The following is a 21,496-nucleotide window of genomic DNA, read 5'->3' as shown; positions in this document are numbered from 1 at the left end:
GTGGGATAACCTTTCAGAAGAAAGAAAACATTTGAGTGTGTTTTGTACAACATCACTAAAATGGAAGGACAAGTACTCAAATTCGTAAAGAATTGAAGTGCTAGCCCTTCTATTTTAGTGATGTTGTACAGAACATACTCAAATGATACTTTGAGTTTTTAAAATCATTGAGAACCAATGTTTCTAAATTGACCACATCATTGGGTATAGACTCATAATTTGATTCTTTTGAAGAATCTGAGTAGATCTTCTGACCGCTGAAATAAATCACTTCTTTCTGTAAGTACAAAACTTAGGCCTTTGCATTGAAGGCCAATTTCCTCCAAAGATAAGGCTTGTTTAGATACAATAAAAATTGAAATTTTTGCAGGGGCCATTGTGCTGTTTGTTGTTTATGCAGACCTGTGTGTGCCTATTGTGAGTGTGCCCATTGGTTATGAGTCTTCTTTGGCATTCGCCCAAAAACTCTCAGCATTGATGGCCATTACCTCCTCCCCTGACCATTGGTTTTGGATGCTCTAAAAAGTTGTACTGCTGTTTGTATTTGCTGGAAACAAAGAACTAGACCCTTCTGATAGGTCCTGGATAGAACTTTCTGAAGATTCTGAGAAGGTGACAATCTTCTGGTTTTTATATTTGCCCCACAGAAGCTGTTGTATACTAGGCTGCGTGTGTGAGGAAACGTCATCCCATAGATAGGGGTAAGCTTCCTCTTTGGAATAATTCTTTATATCTGACTGTATTTTGTTGATTTTTTTGTTTGGTTCAATTTGACTAAATTCTTTAATTGATTTTTCAAGCGTGTCCAATGCCTGATTTGCTTTGTCAAGGGCGTCGGTTTTCCATAGATTTATTCCAGCTCTGCTATTTCTTCCAGCTCTTTTTTGCTGTGCTCAAGCGTCATATCCATGCAAAGCATCATTAAGTGGCATGCACATGTTGTGGCAAGGTGACAAAAGCCAGTCGTAATTTAGGGTTGTTTACAAAAACCGTTGGAGAGTTACAGATTTGTAAACCCAATGGTATCACTCTTGCTTTCAGGTAGGCGGTGAGCATACGGGAATGCAGTACAGTCCTTATACTTTTCTTTTTAAGGTTTTGTAATTTGTCTGTTGATGTTTGAGAGGTTAATTAAACAACAAAAGAGTGCAGCCAAAAAGAAAAGAAAAGAAACAACAAAATAATTCACTCTTATTTATTAGAAGAACCCTCACTCACCAACCTGGTTGGTGACATGCTTCATCGTTGGGTTCCAACCAGAGAGGCTGAGTGCCTCCCTGGTGTGCTATGACGCCTCATTACAGCAGAGCAGGTATTTTTGTGATGCAAGTGTGAATGAGTGAAAAGTGATGTTAAAAAGTACTTAGTTCATATGTAAACAAACTTTATTCGTGGAGAACCAAGCACTATTTAAAAGCAGTGTGACGGATGTTGTAGAAACTGGCTAAATTGACCAGGTGCATCCCTAGTGTAGAAAAGAAAAGGATGTGGTCAACATGTTTCTGCCTTCATTCGTTTTATTGCGAGGCTTTCGTCAGGACCAAACAACCATGGCGGTATACACTCGCTAAGGCGCACCCTAACCTGTGGTGTAGAACAAACTTGTCTGACTTACGGTTTAGGTAGAACCTTCTGCATTAATGAAAGCCATGTACATCTGTAAAGAGAAGAAAATATACAAAGAGACACACAAATCACATAACCGTACATATGCTGGGGTTAGCGTACTTGGATAGTCCAAAGTGACCAAGCTCATGCCCTTTGTATAGTGCTCTTTCTTGTACCACTATATGCTATACCATGGTAGGCTGCAGTATCTAGCTGTGCTTATAGTGTTTGAATATATATACTTATAACCATGGTATATAGTGAGTTTTACATGCCATTAGCTCCTTCATGGTTTATTTGGCCAAAGGTGAGCTCGTCTAATTCTAATGTGCTGACTCAAACTGTGCCGATTGTTACAAAATGAAATAACATAGCGGACATGACCGAACTATTAAAATCAAAGGGTCCATACGTACAAACTGCTTGTTGTAACGGTAAATGGGCTAAATATCGATTCCAAAATATCGAGTAACTTAAATATCGAGTCCAAAATATAGAATGGACAAAATATCGACTGGACAGAATATAGACATCCAAAATATCGTTTTGAAGGTAAGTACTGTAATATCGAATTTAAAAATATAGACTGTCAAAATATCGAAGTACATAATATAGGTAATTAAAATTATTGACTTTTTAATCATATCGAATTTTTTTAAGTGTTTTATATGTTAGTTTATGTGTGAAAAGTGTATGTTTATTTGTAATTTATTGTAAGTAATTAATTTTATGTTATTTAATTTTTGCATAATTTAATTCTGTAGCGGGTTGTGGGTTTATAGGGGAATAGGGTGGGAAGTAATGTAATTATAATTAATTAAATATGTTAATTAATTAATTGGTATTTATTTTGAATATATTGTCATTTAATTTTTAATTGGTAATTAATTAATTGTTAATTGATATTTAATTTTTATTAATTGATTTATTGATAATTATGTTTATAATATCATTTTATTTTTAGTAGCGGGTTGTGGGTTTATAGGGGAATAGGGTGGGAAGTAATTTTATTATATTTAATAAACATGTTAATTAATTAATTGGTATTTATTTTGACTAAATTGTCAAATAATTTTTAATTGGTAATTGATTGATTGTTCATTGATAATTAATTTTTATCAATTGATTAATTGATAATTATGTGAATATCATTTTATTTTTAGTAGCGGGTTGTGGGTTTATAGGGGAATAGGGTGGGAAGTAATTTAATTATAATTAAATAAACATGTTAATTAATTAATTGGTATTTATTTTGAATAAATTGTCAATTAAATTTTAATTGGTAATTAATTAATTGTTAATTGATAATTAATTTTTATTAATTGATTAATTGATAATTAGGTGAATAATATTATTTTCTTTTTTGTAGCGGGTTGTGGGTTTATTGGGGAATAGGGTGGGAAGTAATTGAATATAATTAATTAAAATGTTAATTAATTAATTGGTATTTATTTAGAATAAATTGTTATTTAATTTTTAATTGGTAATTAATTAATTCCTAATTGGTAATTAAAATGTATTAATTGATTAATTTTAAAATATGTGATTTATATTAATTTATTTTCACGAGAGTGGGGATATTAAAATTTACCCCTATGCTATCCAACGCTTTCCCTACTGTTGCACTCTCTGGAGTGGGAATAGTAATTTTTACCCCTACGCGTCCAACGCTTTCCCTACTGTTGCAGTCACTGGAGTGGGAATAGTAATTTATACCCCTACGCTATCCAACGCTTTCCCTACTGTTGCACTCGCTGGAGTAGGAATAGTAATTTTTACCCCTACGCTATATAACGCCTTCCCTACTGTTGCACTCTCTGGAGTGGGAATAGTAATTTTTACTCTTACGCTATCCAACGCTTTCCCTACTGTTGCACTCCCTGGAGTGGGAATAGTAATTTTTACCCCTACGCTATCCAACGCCTTCCCTACTGTTGCACTCTCTGGAGTAGGAATAGTAATTTTTACCCCTATGCTATCCAACGCTTTCCCTACTGTTGCACTCTCTGGAGTGGGAATAGTAATTTTTACCACTACGCTATCCAACGCTTTCCCTAATTGTTGCACTTACTGGAGTAGGAATAGTAATTTTTACCCCTATGCTATCCAACGCTTTCCCTACTGTTGCACTCACTGGAGTTGGAATAGTAATTTTTACCCCTACGCCATCCAACGCTTTCCCTACTGTTGCACTCTCTGGAGTGGGAATAGTAGTTTTTTACCCCTACGCTATCCAACGCCTTCCCTACTGTTGCACTCTCTGGAGTGGGAATAGTGATTTTTACCCTTACGCTATCCAACTCTTTCCATACTGTTGCACTCACTGGAGTGGGAATAGTAATTTTTACCCCTACGCTATCCAACGCCTTCCCTACTGTTGCACTCTCTGGAGTGGGAATAGTAATTTTTACCCCTACGCTATCCAATGCTTTCCCTACTGTTGCACTCTCTGGAGTGGGAATAGTAATTTTTACCCCTACGCTATCCAACACTTTCCCTACTGTTGCACTTACTGGAGTAGGAATAGTAAGTTTTACCCCTATGCTATCCAACGCCTTCCCTACTGTTGCACTCTCTGGAGTGGGAATAGTAATTTTAACCCCTACGCTATCCAACGCTTTCCCTACTGTTGCACTCACTGGAGTGGGAATAGTAATTTATACCCCTACGCTATCCAACGCTTTCCCTACTGTTGCACTCGCTGGAGTTGGAATAGTAATTTTTACCCCTACGCTATCCAACGCTTTCCCTACTGTTGCACTTACTGGAGTAGGAATAGTACGTTTTACCCCTATGCTATCCAACGCCTTCCCTACTGTTGCACTCTCTGGAGTGGGAATAGTAATTTTTACCCCTACGCTATCCAACGCTTTCCCTACTGTTGCACTTACTGGAGTAGGAATAGTACGTTTTATCCCTATGCTATCCAACGCCTTCCCTACTGTTGCACTCTCTGGAGTGGGAATAGTAATTTTTACTCCTACGCTATCCAACGCTTTCCCTACTGTTGCACTCACTGGAGTGGGAATAGTAATTTATACCCCTACGCTATCCAACGCTTTCCCTACTGTTGCACTCGCTGGAGTTGGAATAGTAATTTTTACCCCTACGCCATCCAACGCTTTCCCTACTGTTGCACTCTCTGGAGTGGGAATAGTGTTTTTTACCCCTACGCTATCCAACGCTTTCCCTTCTGTTGCACTCTCTGGAGTGAGAATAGTAATTTTTACCGCTACGCTATCCAACACTTTCCCTACTGTTGCACTCTCTGGAGTGGGAATAGTCATTTCTACCCCTACGCTATCCAACGCCTTCCCTACTTTTGCACTCTCTGGAGTGGGAATAGTAAATCTTTACCCCTACGCTATCCAACACTTTCCCTACTGTTGCACTTCCAGGAGTGGGAATAATAATTTTTACCCCTACGCTATCCTACGGTAATAATATTGTGTATTTTTTATTAATATTATGTTTATATATATAACTTTTAACAGATATGATTATATATTTTTTTTGTTTATAAGTTAAATTAATTATTTAATCATTTTAACGTATTTCAAGTATTTTTAAGCATATTTTAGCTATTTATTTTTAATAATTTTATTATTTTACATTATTTTTAACAAATTCGATATTTTGACAATGTATATATATATATAAACGATATTTTGGACTCGATATTTTGGTACTTACCTGTTTGTAGATAGGGATTCGATATTTTGTCCGTCGATATTTTGGCCTCGATATTTTGGGTAGTCTATATTGTGTCCGTCGATATTTAGTCAGTGATCCGTTGTAACCATTGTTTAGGCAGACTACTAATGTGGAAAAGAAACGGGCTTCCGTTAAATGTCCGTTTACTTTATGCCATGAGTCCTGATGGGGGCGTTGGCTTATAGTCACACACTGTTCAGTGTTAAATCAAATAAAAAGTATTAGTCATTAGGTATTAACTTCAGCAGGCTGACGCATGTGGAAGGTCGATACTCACTACTCCAAAGCTCAGCGCCCGTACGACACCTGCATACTCCCTTCCAGAAGACCCCGCGGATATCCCCACATCTGGTCCAGGAGTATTTTAAGCAGCTGCACGTACAGGACCGCATTGGGAGGCTTGTGATGCATACATGGTGACGTGAAGCCGTCCTACCATGAGTCTGCGTCAGTGATACCAACGACCAGAACGAAACGCTTTGCTCTCGTTTGGAACAGAGTATACTGAATTTGGAACCTTTATTAGACGCTGGTGAGGATGCTAAGTATCACAAGTGTTTTTCTTCATTCAACACTAGTGGAAAGTTCTCCTCTAGGTGCTCAGATAAAACATATCCTAGTCAGAAAATAATATGATAATAAGATACCCTCAGTTTCACTAAACAAAGATGTCGTATTCAAAACGGTAGAGTCTATTGGATGCTTGTGGGAAGAGATTTTATACCCTGTGTGTTCGCTCAAAAAATGTTTAAGAGGTGACAGCAGAAGTAGTCGTGGTTGATGTAGCAGTCAATTCCAGTAAGCATAGTTCACTGATTATTTTGTTGATATAGAACTTGGTTTCTCTAAAACTCATATTTCTCCACTGTCTGAAAATGTTAATCTGTCAGGGGCACAGGTAATATTTTGAAAACAAAAGTTCTCTCAGTCAGCTGAATGCACAAAAATTCTATAATACCTGTAGGAACTATCCTTAAACCTAAGAAGTACAGGGTACGTAATGTTTGGAGACAAAATAAGTCAAGTAGGGAAATGAGTGACTTGTTATTTATGATTTTGCATACAAAAGATTGCTGTTTACAATTTAGATCTCCTCACCATTTTTTGTAGATTTGTTAATTGATTGATTGATTGGATTCTTATATAATCACTGACTTTCTTTAACATTTCCTAATGGCTAATGAAAACTAGAAGGACTTCTGTTGTCTCTAAATACCTCCACAGTTAAAGGCATTCTAACATCTTGGACTTGCACTTACATAAATGAAGAGCTATGTAGATTCATGAAAGCTAATGACCTAAGAGGGCATAATGATGGGATTCTGAGTGGGAAATGGATCTCTGTTTTGAATTTGCCTCCGCTGCTCTCAGCAGGCCACCAACATAGCCTTTGCTTAGAAATATAGTAAAATGGGAGAGAGATCGGGAAGTGATAGATGCGAGGGGGCATATTTATGAGTAGCTTGTGTCACGTTTGCACCAACAAAAGTGGTACATGTGTGAAGCAAGTCTCTGAGTCAGATTTACGAAGCAATGCAAAGCCACAATGCATGGTTTTAAGAGGCCTCTTGAATCTTCAGTAAGGCAGCGCAGCGCAAATTGCTGCCCGCCTTACTCTGCGCAAGGGAGGCTTTCCACGAGCATTGCAGTGGGTGTTGCCACGCAACTTTGATGCATTCCAAGATTTATAAGGATTTGTAAACATGGGAATGTGTAAAAATCTTATGCCCACTGAAGTGAGGCATAACGAGGAGAAATATGTTTTTATCTCTCCTCGTTTTTTCCTCTTTCTATAGGTGCTGTATTCTGCAGCACCCATAGAAAGAGGAGACCACCTCTCAGGATTGTTTTTGTGCAGGAAGGTGCTCTTTCCTGCACAAATTCAATCCTGTCAACAACACAGGCACCCTTGCACCATGCAAGGGTCTCTGCGCTGGTGCTAGGCTGCCAAAAGGGCACCAGCGCTGGGGAAAACGACAGGAATGCACCATATTGGATAAATACGATGCGTTCCTGACCTTTCACTTTGGTATACAAACAGTGCAGCAAGGTGACTTGCTGTTCTGCCCTATGCCAAATCCCCATAAATGAGGCCCCTGGTTTATATACCATGCTCTTTACTGAACTATATCCAAGCGGGTTGTGGTTGTTCTCTGATGCCACCTGCTGGAGGTGTGGCACCTCAGAGTAAGATATAATCAATATTTGTTGGGCATGTCCCATGTTGACTCTGCACTGGTTGGAAATTTGGGAAAATTTGTCAAATACTGGCTATGCTTTGCAAACCCTGGTCAGACTGGGTATCAACAGACACAGATAGGACCATATCTCATAGGCACAGACTGTTGGCCTCTTCCCTATCTTCCCTAGCGAAAGGTCTTCTTGTGTTAAGTTCGTTCTGGTTGACACTAGAATTAAGGAAACTTCTATAGTCCTTGACAATCTGAACTGGGATACCCAAATCTACCAACAAACTCTATGTGTCTGACTCTTAAAGCAAACCCAACAAGCAACACAACCAAGGCTGGGTACACATCTGCCCTGCTGCGAATAGTACATGCAAGACCTGCTGACGTCACTCAGATTTGTTCAATTCTGGGCTTTCCACAAAATGTATCTCGCGTTATGTAATATAGGCAAACGAAAACACGCGTCTGGTAAGGTATTTCCCACGTGATTTTGAATTACATAAAACTGTCTTTTTTGTTAAACACCAATTGCCAAGTAGTTGTGACAATGCAGTTTTTTTCAGGGCACTGGCAGCTTGCAGCGCCGCGTCTATTTCACGCATGGTATGGACTGATTTACTAGCTTTCTGATTTGGAATAGATGAACTCATAAAGTGTATTAGGCCAACACCTGCAAGAACCCTCCGAGGGCTCGAATTCCACCAAGAACAATAAAAATGGCTTATCTTTAATTTTGAATTTGTTAAACCTATTTCTTATAATGACAACTAGTACATCTTGGTTGAGCAATTGGGTTCGACCGCTGGAGCATGCAATGCATGTCAGGTGTCACCGGAGCGTGGGAACGCTGACCTCATAAACAAAGCCTCGCGATGGTCTCCCAGCTAGATCCTGCGCCTCATAAATCTGCCACGAGCCCCCTGCACCACGAGGGAACCTTCTTCCAGCTCCGATAGGGTGGAAATGAGGCCAGAAATATTCAAGTGAATAACAAATAAACCATTTTCTTCAATTCTACGAATAGTAAACCAATGCTAGCTAGATGGCAAGGTTACATTCGGTTTTGCATCGTTTCATCGCACATGTTTACAAACTTTACTGAGTTGCTTTTCTTGTATGTCCTTTGTAAAGATGATATACGTGCGTATTGTAGAAACTTCAGCCTAAGATATTTATTTTAAAGGTAAATTTGACACTTGATTGTTTTCATGAAAAATATGTTTTTATTTCGTCTGATCTGTATGAAACTTTTGGTTAAGAAAAGAAAAAAAAAAATCACTACCTGGTTCCCTGAGAGATTTATTAAGCTGTCATAGGAAATTGATAGCTTTCACCTTAGTAACACTGCTGGCTATATATTCGATGTTCAATAGGAAAGGCCAAGCTATTCATTACTAATTGACTAGCAGCCCCATACCATGGATTATTGTTTGCAACCTGCGACTTTTCAACTGTGTTGGCCGGCATCCAGATATGGGTGTGGGCGTTGATAACTTGACAAGGCTTCTACTGAAATGCTTTGACACAATGGCATTATTAGCAGGATTAGTTGACACACAACTCAGGATCGTACTAGCCAGAACCTGAAACAAAGTGATGTAAGAATGGTAAGCACAACCACATGTACAGCTATTTCTCACTCTCATGTGTTACACTCCACATATGATTGCGGCTCGACTGTCTGTTACAGCAACACAAAATGAACAGCTTTTTCAAAGCATGCATGACTCCAAAATACTTCCTGTGCAGGTCACGCTGCATTTGTGCACTTTTCTCCATCTATGCACAAGCATCTTATTAACTTAAGTGTCCTATCTTCAATCAATCAGTCAATCAATCAATCAATCAAGGTTCTTATAAAGCGCGGCTAATCACCCGTTAGGGTATCAGGGCGCTTCCACTCCATTCTGTTCTCTGCATGCCAACGCAAGCTTATAAAACACAATACAAACACAGCTCCTGTCCTCACCCAGGACATCAAACCTCTAGGTACATAAGCAAATTGTAAAATTGATACTTGTATAGCGCACTACTCACCCGCAAGGGTCTCAAGGCGCTTGTACGAATAGCACTGTGGAACCCATCCTGGCTTTCCCTGTGAGGTGTCCACTCCTGGGCACCCCCAAGGTGGAGGCCAGGCATCCTTAGCGTTGTGGGGGCCATTGTGGAGATTAAGCAAGCTATTGCCCAAAGTTGCAGAGTGGGACTCCATGATTGGAATAAGCACCGAGGCGAGAATTATCAGGTCCGTGGAATTTTTTAGCCCAAGACCCGCCGAGGCGGGGATTTGAACCCTGGTCCCGGGCTAGACCTCTGCATCAGGGTCTGCCGCTCTAACCATTGAGCCACACTTCTCCACATAAGCCACGTGAAATATGTACACTCTTCCACCCAATCACTCTCAGGGTGTCGTGTGGGACACATCGGCAAATTGACTTTGATGCTAAATCAGGCGTATAAAGAGGTATATAGATATATCATGATTAGTAAAAGCTGGGGTGGGTATTATGGCCTAATTGGGTGCAGATTACTACCTCCATCAGAACTGAGAGAAGGGAAGACTGGACAGACCAGGCGGGGAGCAAAGGTAAATATCTAAAGACTTAGATTTGAGAAGCCCTGGATAAAGTTTCCCATCACTTCCAATTCAGGCACTTTGAGAGGTTATTTGTTTGCTGGCCCAACACATTCCCAGATTGTCGACTCAGACTGCACACTAATCAAATAGTCCTGAACAAACGTGATCCATCATTTTAATGTAAATATATTTAGTATATTCTCTTCTGATCATATATAAAAGTACAGTAAAATAGTTGTCTCCAATATTCTTTCACAAACTACCTTCATTCAATAAAGTCTGTCCCCATGATATTTAGGACTTAATCAGAGCTGGAATGGAATATGTAGAAAATTATAATTAGCCACAAACATGCATATATACAGCCAGATTCATCATTGTCCCGTTTTGCGAGTCCTTAATAGCGATTATTAAGGAATCGCTATTAAGGACTTGCAAAACGGGATTCATGTAGAAATCGCAAAAAAAAATTGCGATTCCTACAGCTTCCTTATTTGCGATTAGCAAATTGCTAATTGCAAATAAGGAATAACTCCCCATTCATTCCTATGGGCCGCCTTATTTGCGATTAGCAATTTGCTAATCGCAAATAAGGATGCGATTTCAAGGGTGCCAGGGGTGTCCAAAGGACACCCTGTAGCACCCCTGAAATGAAAATGTAGACTGATGTTGCGCACACACATGTCCAAAGGACATGTGTGTGTGTAACATACAACTTAGAAAAATGCACTAAAGTGCATTTTTCTAAGTTTTCGCTATTTAACACGAAGTCAGACTTCGCGGTAAATAGCGGCCAAAAATTGCGAATTCGCAAATTAAAAATGGTTAATGAATTGCATTTAAGGAATCTCAAATAGAGATTCCTTAAATGCAATTCCTCGCAATTTTGCGATTTTGCTATTAGCGATTTTTGCATTTGGGATGATGAATCCCAAATACAAAAATTGCGCTTGCAAAGGGCCAGATTCTCAGAATCTGGCCCTTTGCGAGCGCAATTTTCAATGATGAATCTGGCTGATAGTTACTACATCAAACCATCTACAATGATGTTGGTCTCATATAATACAGGAGAAGCAGTTATCTCATAAAGTCAACATTATAATTGCATAATTATAAGTGCGGGTCAATTCATGAAACATCAATTGCATGATCATATCTTGCATATGTGCTAAACCACAGCACATAACATCTCATAATTGGAACATTAAAAAAAATATTAAAATAATGATTACACTAATAGCCAACAATAGGGTGGCTATTAACATCTCAAGATGTTTCAACTAATATGTTGATAGTTACTAAAATGGTAGTCACATGTCCTAAATTAAACTACACGTGAAGACCAGATGAGCAACAAATCACATGCCAACTATGAAATAGTCAGTTCTTAAGGGCAATAGCCTCTGATGCGACGTACAAATAACTTCGAAAAACGTTTAATATAAAGTACCTGAAAGTAATACAAACCAAAAGTAATTAATGTAACTTGCATCGTCGTCGGTTACAGGTGGCTCTTGTGAATTACACACTTGTTTCCCAATCAGATGCATGCCTCATAAGACCTTTTAAAATTCTAATTAATATCACTTCTTGGTATGTCCTTGATAAGCCTAACATCTAAAACATATAATGGTTCTGTCGCAATTTGGACAATTTCTTTGCTCAGTTTATACTTTACTTAGTATTTTTTATATACGTATACATATTTCATTGTAAATCATGGAAATACTTTCATTTAAAGGACACACACCACAAGTTTTTTCTGTTAGCAAAGTTGTAATTATTCAGTCACTTTGCAAATCTTATTTTCAAACATAAAAAGCTCGGTTGTCCATAACGATTGAAAATGTGATAGCAATACAGGGTGCAGAAGTGAATGAACGTGATCAGTGATTAAGGGTGACTGTTTTTGTGATACAGTTTCATGGAAATGTAAATAAAAACATCCGTCCAAAAATAACTATAATTTTCTCAAACAGCATAATTATTCATATTTTTCTGTTGAGATACAGCGAGGACCAATTGGTGAGATTACGTCGACGTTTCGACCCTGCGGTCTGGTGCCGATTTGTTAGCAACCGTTTCGGGTCTTCATCAGGACAAGGGAAGGGACAACCTGAAATTAAATAGAAGGGTGCCTATTTTAGTACTGGGTGTGTGTACTACTGTTAAGAAAGAGTTGAGAGCCCAGCCGGGCCTGCTCCCTGATATTTTCAGTGAAGATTCGAGGCGTATATTCGTGGCCTCAGGGGGTGGTATCTACCCTCTCCTTTATTCAAGCGTGGTATCTGTAGATTATTTATAAAATTAAGTACCAAGCATTTACGGGTTTAAAATTGAACTCACATGGTTCATAGGGACACACACCTTATTACAAGAATTTCTCACCAGCCGGTGGAGAATTCAGATTTGAAGTGCCGCAGCCGTGATCACCTAGACGATAAGAATTGTCAGTTAGTGATAGTCCCTTACTTTCTTAAAATAACTTAAGGCAGATGACGGTACTGCATTATCCTTTACAGTTCAAATGGATCTAGGGATGTGCTGGGGGCACCGGCTAGGTGGCCCTACCGCTTACGGCGGTTGCACTTCACCAAATATATCGCTGACTGGTGTATTTGGAAGGGACAGGGGCATCCGCAGTGGATATCAGGATGGAGTCGGACTTACTCAGGGAGCATAACAGCAGCCGTCTGCATCTGTCTCCGGTTCGTGAATGAATTGTAATGAGCCGCGTCTGGTTACCTGCTAAATCCAGTTCGCGTGTGGTCTACGTGCACAGCGGCACGTCTGTTGACACGTCAGTCATGACGTGTGGGGAAATTTGGAAAATCCGGGAAACATGTCGTTTCGCCAGGGCTTCATAGAAAACCCGGTGTGGCCGTGGTTTGAAAGGAGCATAGATCTAGTGTGTTGCTCGTGTGGACAATTTATATTGGATAAAAAAGTTCTATACAAGCGTCAATATAAGCATGCATATCTGACATAATCACAAAGTGTATGCAGATGGAATTACATGTCAGTAGTTGTATACAGTTTATAGCAAGGTATATATTGTGCGTGATGTAAAGCCTGCTCATTTGTATGCACGTTTCATCATGGCTATTCAATCCCTGCGTAACAGAGTCTGGGTTGTGAATCCAGAGGCACTCTTTGTAGTTCAAACTGGAGGCCATATTGCCCCCTCTTAGGTGCAATTCAATTTTTTCCAGTACCCACCATTCCAATTGTTCATGTGAGTGGTTCAACGTATTGTAGTGCTCGACAAGTGGTGCTCCTTGAACTTTACACCTGATTCTGCTCTGATGCTGTAGGATCCTATTCTTGACTCGTTGGGTAGTTTGGCCTACATACATCATCTGGCAAGGGCACTTAATGGCAGAGATGAGATTTTGGCTGTTGCAGTTAGTGAAATTCGTAAGAGTGTATGTCTTGCTTCTATGGGTAAAGGAATTGCCCGTCTTGGTATATCTTCATACTTTGCAGGTCCCACATCTATGGTGTCCTGTGACGGGTGGCAATCCCAGTTGACTTCTGAAGTTACTGTTATTTGGGGTATCCAAGTAAGAAGAGACCACATGATCCTTAATGTTTTTAGCCCTTTTGAAAGTACACATGGGTGTATCCTGGATCCCAATTTCTGGTCCCACCAGATTCCAGTATTTCTTGATTATTTTGTTGATGTCATGACTCCTGGTATTGAATGTCGTTACACAAATTAGTCTCTCAGTAGCCTCTGGTTTTCTAGCACTTCTAGTAGCGTTTCTCTGGGTCGAAACCATGCCCTTTTTCATGCTCTATTAAGAAGGCCTTTGGGATATCCTCTGTCTCTTAGTTTGGTGATCAGCATGTCAGTTTCCTTGAAATAATCACATCGTTTAGTACAATTTCTACGGATGCGTAAAAATTGACCATAGGGTAAATAATCCCGTAGATTCCTGGGGTGGTGAGAATTGTATTGCAATAATGTATTGCGATCGGTTGGTTTCTTATATAGATTCATTATTATTCTGTCAGCTTCCACCTCTAATGTCAGGTCGAGGAAGGGTAGAGAGTCTCGACTGCATGCCATCGTGAATTGAATGTCTGTTGAGCGGCCATTTAACTAAATCAGAAACATTTTTAGAAGTTCTTCAGTGCCTGTCCAGATCAATATAATATTGTTAATGTATCTATTCCATTTGGTGATACAATTAGAGTATGGATTCCTCTCGGAGTAGATTTGCTTCCATTCGAAATCGTCCATGAACAGGTTCGCCAGACTAGGGGCAAAACCAGCGCCCATTGCTACTCCCTTGCATTGGATGTAAAATTGGTTTTGGAACATAAAATAATTCTTGGCCATTGCTATTTGTAGTAGCTGTATTAGGAATTCTGTGGGTACCCAATGGGGTGCTTGTCGGTGTACAATGTCTTCCTTATTACCTCTATCGCTTCATCTTGTGGTATGCTCGTATAAAGTGAGCATACATCCAACGTGACAAACAGTTGTTCTTGTTTGTTAAATGGTTGAGTCTCGAATGTTTGGATGGTATGCATGGTATCGCGAAGGTATGACCTGGTTTTCAGGGCAAAAGGTTGGAGGAAATTGTCCAGATATTGATTTATAGGTTCCAGTATCGATCCACACCCGGAGACGATAGGTCTTCCCGGTGGGTTGATCAAGTCTTTGTGTATCTTGGGTATTGTATAGATAGTTGGAATTCTTGGGTGTTGTTTATTCAGAAAACGTGACTCTGGGTCGGAGAGGAATCCATCTTCTACTCCCTGTGCGGTCAGGTTCTTTATTAGTTTACCAATCTCTTTTGTTGGGTCACCAGGTATTTTAGTATAGCTGTCTTCGCAATTCAGTTGTCTTAGAATCTCAGTTACATAGTTCTCTCTGTTTTGTATTACCACGCCCCCCCTTATCAGCTGTTTTCATCACAATTGATGGGTTGGTTTTAAGAGCAGTAAGGGCATGTCTTTCGGCTTTGGTGATGTTGTGCTTGATATATTTAGAGTCTTTTAATAGGTCCATTATCTCAGACATGACTATTTTTTCGTCGGCAAGGATTCTCTCATTCATAAGATGGTTAGCCGGATTAAACGTGGATCTGGGACGGAAGATAGTGGCTGCTGGTTTTCTGATGTATTCTTCCTTTTTCTGATAAAAGAAATATTTTAGCCTGATCTTCCGGAAGAATTGTTGTAATTCAACTTTCACGTTGAAAGTATTGGGTGGGGTAGTGGGTACAAAAGATAGTCCCTCTGATAAGATGTCATGCTCTGATTTAGGGAGAATGTGGTCCGAGATGTTAACACTCGGATCTTTCGTGTTGGTGTGTGGTTCTTTCAGTATGGACGTAGTTTGTATCTCCTTTACCATCTGTATGTTTTCTGCCTGGTGCTGATCTCGCCGTGATTCTGCTGGGGTTGAGGATTGAAACGTACCCTCATGTTGCCTCTGCGGTTGTTCGATCCCTGGTTCCATCTGGGTGGGCGTCGCCAATTGGGGTCTCTGTTGTTCCAGGAAGGATCCCCTAAAAAAGACGATGTAGAGGGACCTTGGTATTGGGCTCCTGTGGGGTAGTGTGCTCCTGATGGAAATACCGGTTCCTGTTGTAGGTAGCTGTTCCCTTGTTGTTGTCCCCTGGGGACTATGTTGATGTTTTCGGACTCACTTTCAGGTCCGCTGCCAAAAGAAGAGTTGGAAAAGGTTGCAAATCTTCTAAATGTTTGGCGATTGCGATTTGTGTAATAGCCTTGTGCGTCTTGGACGTAGTAATCATCGTTGATGTAGGGATAAGTCTGTTTTTTATCATAAGATTTAATATCTTTGGCTAGTTTTTCCAACTTCTTGTTAAGGGTTACTGTGTTGAATTCTGCTGTGGCTTTTTCTGCCCGTTCCAGTGCCTCCTTTGCATTGGTTAACGCTCTATCATCCAATAGTTCCTTTTTTAGATCAGCGATCTGTTGGTTCAGTCTTTTAACGTATTCCAAAGCCGTTTCCGCCCCCAACACCATCCAGTGTCGGGAAAGGGTAATGCAGTACCGTCATCTGCCTTGAGTTATTTTAAGAAAATAAGGGACTATCAATAACTGACAATTCTTACCGTCTAGGTGATCGCGGCTGCGGCACTTCAAATCTGAATTCTCCACCGGCTGGTGAGAAATTCTTGTAATAAGGTATGTGTCCCTATGAACCATGTGAGTTCAATTTTAAACCCGTAAATGCTTGGTACTTAATTTTATAAATAATCTATAGATACCACGCTTGAATAAAAGAGAGGGTAGATACCACCCCCCTGAGGCTACAAATATACGCCTCGAATCTTCACCAAAAATATCAAGTGAGCAGGCCCGGCTGGGCTCTCAACTCTTTCTTAACAGTAGTACACACACCCAGTACTAAAATAGGCACCCTTCTATTTATTTTCAGGTTGTCCCTTCCCTTGTCCTGATGAAGACCCGAAACGGTTGCTAACAAATCGGCACCAGACCGCAGGGTCGAAACGTCGACGTAATCTCACCAATTGGTCCTCACTGTATCTCAACAGAAAAATATGAATAATTATGCTGTTTGAGAAAATTATAGTTATTTTTGGACCGATGTTTTTATTTACATTTCCATGAAACTGTATCACAAAAACAGTCACCCTTAATCACTGATCATGTTCATTCACTTCTGCACCCTGTATTGCTATCACATTTTCAATCGTTATGGACAACCGAGCTTTTTATGTTTGAAAATAAGATTTTCAAAGTGACTGAATAATTACAACTTTGCTAACAGAAAAAACTTGTGGTGTGTGTCCTTTAAATGAAAGTATTTCCATGATTTACAATGAAATATGTATACGTATATAAAAAATACTAAGTAAAGTATAAACTGAGCAAAGAAATTGTCCAAATTCCGACAGAACCATTATATGCATAAAACGTATTACCCAGGTTCTGAGGGTCACTGGGTTACCCCATTAGAATTAATGGTTATCTAGTGCAGGTGCATACCTGCGAGGGTCCTTTTTTCAGCATCTGTACAGAGCTTGTAAATACAAAGGATTATGTCAAATACAGAAACATTATCTTACACAGAAGAATATATTGCCAGATTGATCCAAGAACAAGCAGAATTTGACTATCTTGGCACAGGAGTAACTCCTACCGATACTACATTGAATGACAAACTCTCACAACTAGAAAGATTGGAGAAAAAACTAATACGGACAAGACTTCATGGCCACCTACTAACTAAATATCTTGCGGCCAATATAATTCCAAAGGGCCTTCAAGTCAAAAATGAGCCAGGGATCTTTATAGAGCTTCCAAACTTCAGAGAAGGGTTCAGTTTTGTGGCTAATAACTGCTCCCGACACTGGATGGTGTTGGGGCGGAAACGGCTTTGGAATACGTTAAAAGACTGATCCAACAGATCGCTGATCTAAAAAAGGAAATCTTGGATGATAGAGCGTTAACCAATGCAAAGGAGGCACTGGAACGGGCAGAAAAAGCCACAGCAGAATTCAACACAGTAACCCTTAACAAGAAGTTGGAAAAACTAGCCAAAGATATTAAATCTTATGATAAAAAACAGACTTATCCCTACATCAACGATGATTACTACGTCCAAGACGCCCAAGGCTATTACACAAATCGCAATCGCCAAACATTTAGAAGATTTGCAACCTTTTTCAACTCTTCTTTTGGCAGCGGACCTGAAAGTGAGTCCGAAAACACCAACATAGTCCCCAGGGGACAACAACAAGGGAACAGCTACCTACAACAGGAATCGGTATTTCCATCAGGAGCACACTACCCCACAGGAGCCCAATACCAAGGTCCCTCTACATCGTCTTTTTTAGGGGATCCTTCCTGAAACAACAGAGACCCCAATTGGCGACGCCCACCCAGATGGAACCAGGGATCGAACAACCGCAGAGGCAACACGAGGGTACGTTTCAATCCTCAACCCCAGCAGAATCACGGCGAGATCAGCACCAGGCAGAAATCATACAGATGGTAAAGGAGATACCAACTACGTCCATACTGAAAGAACCACACACCAACACGAAAGATCCGATTGTTAACATCTCGGACCACATTCTCACTAAATCAGAGCATGACATCTTATCAAAGGGACTATCTTTTGTACCCACTACCCCTCCCAATACTTTCAACGTGAAAGTTGAATTACAACAATTCTTCCGGAAGATCAGGCTAAAATATTTCTTTTATCAGAAAAAGGAAGAATACATCAGAAAACCTGCAGCCACTAACTTCCATCCCGGATCCACGTTTAATCCGGCTAACCATTTTATGAATGAGAGGATCCTTGCCTACGAAAAAATAGTCATGTCTGAGGTAATGGACCTATTAAAAGACTCTAAATATATTAAGCACAACATCACCAAAGCCGAAAGACATGCCCTTACTGCTCTTAAAACCAACCAATCAATTGTGATAAAAACAGCTGAAAAGGGGGGGGCCGTGGTAATACAAAACAGAGAGAACTATGTAACTGAGATTCTAAGACAACTGAATTGCGAAGACAGCTATACTAAAATACCTGGTGACCCAACAAAAGAGATTGGTAAACTAATAAAGAACCTGACCACACAGGGAGTAGAAGATGGATTCCTCTCCGACCCAGAGTCACGTTTTCTGAATAAACAACACCCAAGAATTCCAACTATCTATACAATACCCAAGATACACAAAGACTTGATCAACCCACCGGGAAGACCTATCGTCTCCGGGTGTGGATTGATACTGGAACCTATAAATCAATATCTGGACAATTTCCTCCAACCTTTTGTCCTGAAAACCAGGTCATACCTTCGCGATACCATGCATACCATCCAAGCATTCGAGAATCAACCATTTAACTAACAAGAACAACTGTTTGTCACGTTGGATGTATGCTCACTTTATACGGGCATACCACAAGATGAAGTGATAGAGGTAATAAGGAAGACATTGAACACCCGACAAGCACCCCATTGGGTACCCACAGAATTCCTAATACAGCTACTACAAATAGCAATGGCCTAGAATTATTTTATGTTCAAAAACCAATTTTACATCCAATGCAAGGGAGTAGCAATGGGCGGTGGCTTTGCCCCTAGTCTGGCGAACCTGTTCATGGACGATTTCGAATGGAAGCACATCTACTCCGAGAGGAATCCATACTCTAATTGTATCACCAAATGGAATAGATACATTGATGATATTATATTGATCTGGACAGGCACTGAAGAACATCTAAAAGATTTTCTGATTTGGTTAAATGGCCGCTCAACAGACATTCAATTCACGATGGCATGCAGTCGAGACTCTCTACCCTTCCTCGACCTGACATTAGAGGTGGAAGCTGACAGAATAATAATGAATCTATATAAGAAACCAACCGATCGCAATACATTATTGCAATACAATTCTCACCACCCCAGGAATCTACAGGATAATTTACCCTACGGTCAATTTTTACGCATCCGTAGAAATTGTACTAAACGATGTGATTCTTTCAAGGAAACTGACATGCTGATCACCAAACTAAGAGACAGAGGATATCCCAAAGGCCTCCTTAATAGAGCACGAAAAAGGGCATGGTATCGACCCAGAGAAACGCTACTAGAAGTGCTAGAAAAACCAGAGGCTACTGAGAGACTAATTTGTGTAACGCCATTCAATACCAGGAGTCATGACATCAACAAAATAATCAAGAAATACTGGAATCTGGTGGGACCAGAAATTGGGATCCAGGATACACCCATGTGTACTTTCAAAAGGGCTAAAAACATTAAGGATCATGTGGTCTCTTCTTACTTGGATACCCCAAATAACAGTAACATCAGGAGTCAACTGGGATTGCCACCCGTCACAGGATACCATAGATGCGGGACCTGCAAAGTATGCAGATATACCAAGACGGGCAATTCCTTTACCCATAGAAGCAAGACATACACTCTTACGAATTTCACTAACTGCAACAGCCAAAATATCATCTATGCTATTAAGTGCCCTTGCCAGATGATGTATGTAGGCCAAAATACCCAACGAGTCAAGAATAGGATCCTACAGCATCAGAGCAGAATCAGGTGAAAAGTTCAAGGAGCACCACTTGTCGAGCACTACAATACGTTGAACCACTCACATGAACAATTGGAATGGTGGGTACTGGAAAAAATTGAATTGCACCAAAGAGGGGGCAATATGGCCTCCAGTTTGAACTACAAAGAGTGCATCTGGATTCACAACCTAGACTCTGTTACGCAGGGATTGAATAGCCATGATGAAACGTGCATACAAATGAGCAGGCTTTAAATCACGCACCATATATACCTTGCTATAAACTGTATACAACTACTGACATGTAATTCCATCTGCATACACTTTGTGATTATGTCAGATATGCATGCTTATATTGACGCTTGTAGAGAACTTTTTTATCCAATATAAATTGTCCACATGAGCAACACACTAGATCTATGCTCCTTTCAAACCACGGCCACACCGGGTTTTCTATGAAGCCCTGGCGAAACGACATGTTTCCCGGATTTTCCAAATTTCCCCACACGTCATGACTGACGTGTCAACAGACGTGCCGCTGTGCACGTAGACCACACGCGAACTGGATTTAGCAGGTAACCAGACGCGGCTCATTACAATTCATTCACGAACCGGAGACAGATACAGACGGCTGCTGTTATGCTCCTCGAGTAAGTCCGACTCCATCCTGCGATCCACTGCGGATGCCCCCGTCCCTTCCAAATACACCAGTCAGTGGTATATTTGGCGAAGTGCAACCGCCGTAAGCGGTAGGGCCACCTAGCCGGTGCCCCCAGCACATCCCTAGATCCATTTTAACTGTAAAGGGTAATGCAGTACCGTCATCTGCCTTGAGTTATTTTAAGAAAATAAGTGACTATCACTAACTGACAATTCTTACCTTCTAGGTGATCGCGGCTGCGGCACTTCAAATCTGAATTCTCCACCGGCTGGTGAGAAATTCTTGTAATAAGGTATGTGTCCCTATGAACCATGTGAGTTCAATTTTAAACCCGTAAATGCTTGGTACTTAATGCTAAAATAATCTACAGATCCCACGCTTGAATAAAGGAGAGGGTAGATACCACCCCCCTGAGGCCACGAATATACGCCTCGAATCTTCACCAAAAATATCAGGTGAGCAGGCCCGGCTGGGCTCTCAACTCTTTCTTAACAGTAGTACACACACCCAGTACTAAAATAGGCACCCTTCTATTTAATTTCAGGTTGTCCCTTCCCTTGTCCTGATGAAGACCCGAAACGGTTGCTAACAAATCGGCACCAGACCGCAGGGTCGAAACGTCGACGTAATCTCACCAATTGGTCCTCACTGTATCTCAACAGAAAAATATGAATAATTATGCTGTTTGAGAAAATT

The sequence above is a fragment of the Lissotriton helveticus genome, chromosome 6 (assembly GCF_964261635.1).
Source record: "Lissotriton helveticus chromosome 6, aLisHel1.1, whole genome shotgun sequence".
Classification (NCBI taxonomy): Eukaryota; Metazoa; Chordata; class Amphibia; order Caudata; family Salamandridae; genus Lissotriton; species Lissotriton helveticus.
This window is presented reverse-complemented; position numbering follows the sequence as displayed.